Here is an 8,587-nt window from a genome sequence, read left to right as displayed (position 1 = left end):
TATGAACAAGTATACAAGTATATGAACAAGCACATATATGTGACAAAGTGTGAGTGTACATGGGAGTTTAAGAAGGAAATATACCTTTAAGGATGAACGATTTATCGAACAAGGTTATGTACACAGGTGTTGGGACTTATACTCGGGGAGAGGCCCAATGAGTTTATTCAAAGCTATGAAAACAAATATTTACAGAGGGGGTTGGGACTTATACCTTGAGGGAGGCCCAAGTGTTTTTTTTAAAAAGAATTTGAAGAAAACCCTAATTTTTATTTGTTATCTGAAGGTTTAAATCAAATTTATCGAGGTATAAAAAGATAGGCGTATCTACAATGAAAAAACCTAATTTTATACAAAGGAGTGGGACTTACACCTTATGGGATGCCCAAGTGCTTTCTTTGAAAAGGTTTTGATTTAAAACAAAAGTTTTTCATAAGTTATGTACAAAAACATTTAAGAAGATATGTACAAAAGAAAAAAAAAGGAATGGGACTTACAACTCATAAGAGAGGCCCATGTTTTATTTTATAAAACATGGTTGATTGTTTTGTAAAGAGACGCAAGGATTCGTCGTTTTGAAGAACTTTGATCCTTTGTTTTAAAATGGTTTGAATTTTGAAAAAAGTCAACTTAATTAAGATAAAGACAAAGATTATACTTAATTAAGACCTAAGTGATTAGGGTTTGATCAAAGAATATTTACAAGTGATTAGGTTTTGAAAATCAAATGAAAAAAAAAACAATATTTAAAGTATTAAAAAAACTAAAAAACAAGCCAATTTAAACCTAATAAAAAATGTATCAAATAAATATTTTTTTGTGATTTTTTTTTATATTCATAAAATATATATATTAAATGATAAGTGTAAAAAAAATGAAGTAAAAATGATGAATTTTGATTGGTTAATGAATTGATTAAAGTTGTGTAAAAAACCAAACAAAACAAGTGATAAAAAGATAAGGGATGGGCCAGCCAAGGCTTGAACCCACGCCCTTTTGGTTTCAAGTCCAAAAGCTTTACCAACTGAGCCACACGCGTGGCTTGTAATGCAAATGCCTTCAGTTAGTTATGTACGAAACAAAAATTTAAAAACGAAAATGGCACCAAGAACACCACCTTCAACCTTAATCTCCTCTGAATCGTGACTTTCTCATTTCTCATGTTTTTGAAAGTTGTAAACATGAAAATTGTTCTTTTTAATCCCAGGAACATGATGGTATCCACAAAATTCATTTATTTTTAGTGTAAGATCATCAATTTCTGGATGAACACGAAGAACCCTAATTCTAACAAATCAATGTGAAATCGTGTACGTGCATCAAATCAACCAATTGATTGAGGGTTAATGATCCTCATATGTGCAGAAACATGATAGCAAACCAACTTTTCATTTATGATGCATGATTATAAGAGTTTGAGTTTCAAGGCTTACCTCTTAAAAGTTCACAAAACTGGAAATTGAATTCTTGCCTGGAGTGTTTCCATGTGCGATTTGATGATCCTATGAGCTTCCTTGAGTGTCCTTGAGTGTATTCCAACCCCTAACTTGCTTTGAAAGCTCCTGAATTGTTCCACACAAACCAACTTGCAGCTGCCTGGTTTTTGAATGAGGCAACTTGAATGGCACGATACCAGAAGTGTTTTTATGATTTGGATGAGTTCTATATGATGTATATGAGGTGTTGCAAGCGGAAATTTGATGGATGCACGAGTGGATTTGTTTTTGGCAAGTTTTGGCTCACTTTGTGCATATATGGAGGTTGAATGGTGATTTTGTGTTTTAGGTGTTTTTGAGAGGTGTGAATGGTCCAATCAACTTCCAAATGATGTTTATGAAGTGTTAGAACCAACACTTTGGCCACAACTTCAAGGATGTGGAAATTGGTATTTCTCCCTCTTTGAAAATTTAAGAAACTTGTAACTTAAGAAAGAAAGAGAAAACCAATTCTTTGAAAGTTTTTGGTGTGATTTTGATCTCTATTTATAGGCCAAGAAATATGATGACAAGGCTTTGTAAGTTGGCTTTGCAAAAAGTGTTTTGGCTTAAGAGATAAAAGAGAATATTATCATTTAATGCTTTAGGTTAAAAATCTAAACCATGGTTAAAAAACTCAAGTGCCATAGTATTCTCTCAAATCTAATCTTTTATGATAAGAGTCTTGCTTGCATCACTTTATTTGGTCATTGCTTGCATCATTTGCCAAAAAGTGTTCATACTTTGTGAAAATGGTTTGAAATTCAAGCTTAAGGACCTCTAATGACAAAATTCAAAACCATAGCTCCACTCCATATTTTTTCATGCTCTTGTACATTTTGGAAAACTCTTGTTATGTACTTCAAATCCCTAGTTGAAAGCTTCTTCAATATCTTTAAGGAAATGGGTGAAAAAGATCCATGAACTTTGGAAAAAATGAAGTTTTTAGTGATTTTTTCAAAAGATACCAACTTTGAAGCTCCATATCTCTTAAATGGGTTGTTTTCCTTTCATGCATACCTCACATGACTTCTCAGGCTTTACAATCTTAGGAATGCCACGTACGAGCTTCTTAGAACTTAGATGCCCCAGACTTCTATAGTTCAAGTGCCCCAACCTCTTATGCCACAACTTACTATCACATTCTAAACCTTCAGCACTCTAATACTCTGTTTCAGCTGTTTCTACATTCACCTTGAATGTTATGTTGCTTCCCTATTCAGATTGCATAATCAACTTCTGATTGGAATCATACAACTTTCAAGAGATTGTTCTTCATAACAACTGAGAAACCTTTCTCAATGAGCTGACCTACACTCATCAGATTGCTTCCGATTCCAGGAACATACCAAACATCCTTGATCAGGACCGTCTTTCCATTCTTCACTTTGACTTTGACATTTCCCAAACCTTCTGTAATAAGATACTTATCATCAGCACATCTGATCTTTGTCCTCCATTCAGAGTCAACGTCTATCAGCCATTGTTTGTTTCTAGTCAAGTGATTTGAACACCCAGTGTCCATATACCACCACTCTGACAAACATCTTCCGTCAGACTCTGAAGCCATCAATAGCACAGGTTCATCATCATAATCACCTCTAGCTGTATTTGCTTCTTCTGATTTCCTTCCTTTGTTTGCCAAACAGTCTCTAGCAAAATGGCCAAACTGTTTGCAACAGTAACATTGAACTTTCTTCTTATCCATTCCCTTCTGATATCTCTTATAATCAGAAGTTAAGGCTTCCTTATGGAATCTATCACCACGTCTATGCTTCTGGTCCTTCTTGACAAAAGAAGCCTTCAGAGCTTGCTCAACTTCTCTCTCAGAAGTTCTCTCAGTCAGACGCAACTCTTGTGCTTCTAAACTTCTTTACAACTCTTCTATTCTCATGGTTTCCGGATCTTTAGAATGTTCAAGAGATACAACAATATAATCAAATTGAGGAGTAAGAGACCTCAGTATCTTCTTTATGATTACTTGTTCAGAAAGAGTTTCTCTATAAGCATTCATCTCATTAGTGATCACAATCACTCTAGAGATATACTCAGAAACTTTCTCATTGTTCCTCATATTGAGATTCTCATATTGCTTTCTCAGGGATTGAAGCTTCACCTTCTTCACTGATACGTCACCACCGTAACACCTGACCAGTATATCTCACGCCTCCTTTGACGTCATAGAATCAACAATCTTCTCAAACACATTCACATCCACACACTGATGGATGAAGAACAACACCTTTTGATCTCTCTTCTTCGTCTCTCTCTGCGCTTCTCTCTATTCTTCCGTTGCATGCGCTACAACCGGAACATGTCTCCCAGTGACAAGATCTAGAACATCTTGAGCACCAAATAATACACGCATTTGAATCATCCATCTATTCCAGTTTTTACCATCAAGAACTGGAAGTTTGGTATTCAAGTTGCTTCCACTCATCTTTAAACTTGTGGAGAAAAAAATCCGATTTCACTCACACTCACACAGTGTTTCCCAACCCACAAACAACCAAGAAAAATGTGATTCAACACAACTTTGTTTCCTAGAAAAAAAATCAATCACACAGTCACACAAAGTCACGTTCACTCGTTTTTCATAAAGAAATTTGAGAAAAAGTTGTATGCTCCAAAAGCATAAATTAATATATTATTCGTAAATATATTTTTTTTGAAATACGAATATTTAATTTTTTTTTAAATTTTAAATATCATTTTGATATATTTATTTTTAGTTACAGTACTTTTAACATGTGCCCTAACAACATATTTAGTATAAAAAAAACTTTTTTTTAAATAACTTTCTCTCTTATGCTAAATGCATGCAATTCTTATATTATGGGTTGAATTTTTTTATGGCAAAATGTTAGTGGTTAATTGTTTATATATATATTCTTTTTGTCTCTCTTTTTTTTCTCTTCTTTTTTTTAATTTTTTAGACAAAGTATTTCTTGACTGCATCAGCATTCACATGATGTGGGAGTTCATCACCATCCATGGTTGCAAGAGTCATGGCGCCACTAGAAAATGTTCTTTTGACAACATACGGGCCTTCGTAATTAGGACACAATTTGCCCCTAGAATCCGGTTGAAAAGAGAAGATCTTTTTAAGCACGAGGTCGCCTTCTTGAAATTCACTAGGTCGAACCTTTTTGTTGAAGGCCTGCTTCATCCTTTCTTGGTATAACTGTCCATGGCATGGAGCATTCATACGTTTTTCTTCGATTAAGTTCAACTGATCGTATCTTCTTTGACACCATTCAACTTTTGATAACTTAGTCTCCATGAGGACTCTTATTGATGGTATTTCAACTTCTACGGGGAGCACAACTTCCATGGCGTATACTAGAGAGGAAGGGGTTGCCCTTGTTGAAGTACGCACTGAAGTACGGTACCCATGTAAAGCAAATGGCAGCATTTCATGCCAGTCTTTATAAGTGACGACCATTTTCTGGACGATCTTCTTAATGTTCTTGTTGGCGGCTTCGACGACGCCATTCATTTTTGGTCTGTAAGGAGAAGAGTTATGATGCTCAATCTTGAATTCCTCACACAATTCTTTCATCATTTTGTTGTTTAAGTTTGAACCATTGTAAGTAATGATCTTGCTGGGAACACCATATCAGCAAATGATGTTATTCTTGATAAACCTCACAACCACTTGTCTTGTAACATTGGCGTAAGATGCTGCTTCGACCCATTTGGTGAAGTAATCAATAGCCACCAAGATGAAATGATGACCGTTTGAAGCTTTCGGTTCAATCATTCTGATCATGTCGATACCCCACATGGAGAAAGGCCATGGATATGAGAGAACGCTGAGTAGAGTCGGTGGCACATGGATCTTATCTGCGTAGATCTGGCACTTGTGACATCTCTTCAAGTGTTTATAACAATCAGATTCCATTGTCAACCAATAGTATCCTGCTCTTAATATCTTCTTGGACATTGCATGCCCATTTGAATGGGTTCCAAAGGACCCTTCATGCATTAACATGTTTGCTTCGTGTCTGTCCACGCATCTGAGCAAAACCATGTCGAAGTTTCTTTTGTATAACACATCTCCGTTCAGGAAGAAGCTTCCAGAAAGCCTCCTTAGAGTTTTCTTATCTTTGTTTGATGCCCCAAGCGGGTACTCTTGAGTTTGAAGGCAGCGTTTGATGTCGTTGAACCACGGAAATTGAATTCTTGCCTGGAGTGTTTCCATGTGCGATTTGATGATCCTATGAGCTTCCTTGAGTGTCCTTGAGTGTATTCCAACCCCTAACTTGCTTTGAAAGCTCCTGAATTGTTCCACACAAACCAACTTGCAGCTGCCTGGTTTTTGAATGAGGCAACTTGAATGGCACGATACCAGAAGTGTTTTTATGATTTGGATGAGTTCTATATGATGTATATGAGGTGTTGCAAGCGGAAATTTGATGGATGCACGAGTGGATTTTTTTTTTGGCAAGTTTTGGCTCACTTTGTGCATATATGGAGGTTGAATGGTGATTTTGTGTTTTGGGTGTTTTTGAGAGGTGTGAATGGTCCAATCAACTTCCAAATGATGTTTATGAAGTGTTAGAACCAACACTTTGGCCATAACTTCAAGGATGTGGAAATTGGAATTTCTCCCTCTTTGAAAATTTAAGAAACTTGTAACTTAAGAAAGAAAGAGAAAACCAATTCTTTGAAAGGTTTTGGTGTGATTTTGATCTCTATTTATAGGCCAAGAAATATGATGACAAGGCTTTGTAAGTTGGCTTTGCAAAAAGTGCTTTGGCTTAAGAGATAAAAGAGAATATTATCATTTAATGCTTTAGGTTAAAAATCTAAACCACGGTTAAAAAACTCAAGTGCCATAGTATTCTCTCAAATCTAATCTTTTATGATAAGAGTCTTGCTTGCATCACTTTATTTGGTCATTGCTTGCATCATTTGCCAAAAAGTGTTCATACTTTGTGAAAATGGTTTGAAATTCAAGCTTAAGGACCTCTAATGACAAAATTCAAAACCATAGCTCCACTCCATATTTTTTCATGCTCTTGTACATTTTGGAAAACTCTTGTTATGTACTTCAAATCCCTAGTTGAAAGCTTCTTCAATATCTTTAAGGAAATAGGTGAAAAAGATCCATGAACTTTGGAAAAAATGAAGTTTTTAGTGATTTTTTCAAAAGATACCAACTTTGAAGCTCCATATCTCTTAAATGGGTTTTTTCCTTTCATGCATACCTCACATGACTTCTCAGGCTTTACAATCTTAGGAATGACACGTACGAGCTTCTTAGAACTTAGATGCCCCAGACTTCTATAGTTCAAGTGCCCCAACCTCTTGTGCCACAACTTACTATCACATTCTAAACCTTCAGCACTCTGATACTCTGTTTCAGCTGTTTCTACATTCACCTTGAATGTTATGTTGCTTCCCTGTTCAGATTGCATAATCAACTTCTGATTGGAATCATACAACTTCAAGAGATTGTTCTTCATAACAACTGAGAAAACTTTCTCAATGAGCGACCTACACTCATCAGATTGCTTCTGATTCCAGGAACATACCAAACATCCTTGATCAGGACCGTCTTTCCATTCTTCACTTTGACTTTGACATTTCCCATACCTTCTGTAATAAGATACTTATCATCAGCACATCTGATCTTTGTCCTCCATTCAGAGTCAACGTCTATCAGCCATTGTTTGTTTCTAGTCAAGTGATTTGATCACCCAGTGTCCATATACCACCACTCTGACAAACATCTTCCGTCAGACTCTGAAGCCATCAATAGCACAGGTTCGTCATCATAATCACCTCTAGCTGTATTTGCTTCTTTTGATTTCCTTTCTTTGTTTGCCAAACAGTCTCTAGCAAAATGGCCAAACTGTTTGCAACAGTAACTTTGAACTTTCTTCTTATCCATTCCCTTATGATATCTCTTCTAATCAGAAGTTGAGGCTTCCTTATGGAATCTATCACCACGTCTATGATTCTGGTCCTTCTTGACAAAAGAAGCCTTCAGAGCTTGCTCAACTTCTCTCTCAGAAGTTCTCTCAGTCAGACGCAACTCTTGTGCTTCTAAACTTCTTTACAACTCTTCTATTCTCATGGTTTCCGGATCTTTAGAATGTTCAACAGATACAACAATATAATCAAATTGAGGAGTAAGAGACCTCAATATCTTCTTTATGATTACTTGTTCAGAAAGAGTTTCTCTATAAGCATTCATCTCATTAGTGATCACAATCACTCTAGAGATATACTCAGAAACTTTCTCATTGTTCCTCATATTGAGATTCTCATATTGCTTTCTCAGGGATTGAAGCTTCACCTTCTTCACTGATACGTCACCACCGTAACACCTGACCAGTATATCCCACGCCTCCTTTGACGTCATAGAATCAACAATCTTCTCAAACACATTCACATCCACACACTGATGGATGAAGAACAACACCTTTTGATCTCTCTTCTTCGTCTCTCTCTGCGCTTCTCTCTATTCTGCCGTTGCATGCGCTACAACCGGAACATGTCTCCCAGTGACAAGATCTAGAACATCTTGAGCACCAAATAATACACGCATTTGAATCATCCATCTATTCCAGTTTTTACCATCAAGAACTGGAAGTTTGGTATTCAAGTTGCTTCCACTCATCTTTAAACTTGTGTAGAAAAAAAATCCGATTTCACTCACACTCACACAGTGTTTCCCAACCCACAAACAACCAAGAAAAATGTGATTCAACACAACTTTGTTTCCTAGAAACAAAATCAATCACACAGTCACACAAACTCATGTTCACTCGTGTTTCCATGTGTTTGCAGGAAGAGGAAGATTTGGTTAGGGGAGGAAAAAGAATTGAGGGAAGGAAGGCGACCTTGAACTGTTTTAAATGATTATCGGAAGCTTTAACATAAGGGGGGGAGGTAGTATAATTAAGAGGAAAAAAATTAGAGGATTGATTTCAAAAGGAAGGGCTGATTTTTTTCTTATTCAAGAAACGAAATTGAAAAATATTCCGGTTTCTTTAGTGAGCAGTATGTGGGGGGAGGATGAAATGGATTATTCTTTTTCAGGGTCTGAAGGCCTCTCTGGTGGTTTGTTGTCCATTTGGAGAACTAGTACGGTGTCGGTT

The sequence above is a fragment of the Vicia villosa genome, linkage group LG5, assembly GCF_029867415.1.
Source record: "Vicia villosa cultivar HV-30 ecotype Madison, WI linkage group LG5, Vvil1.0, whole genome shotgun sequence".
Classification (NCBI taxonomy): Eukaryota; Viridiplantae; Streptophyta; class Magnoliopsida; order Fabales; family Fabaceae; genus Vicia; species Vicia villosa.
Note: the sequence above shows the minus strand (reverse complement) of the source record.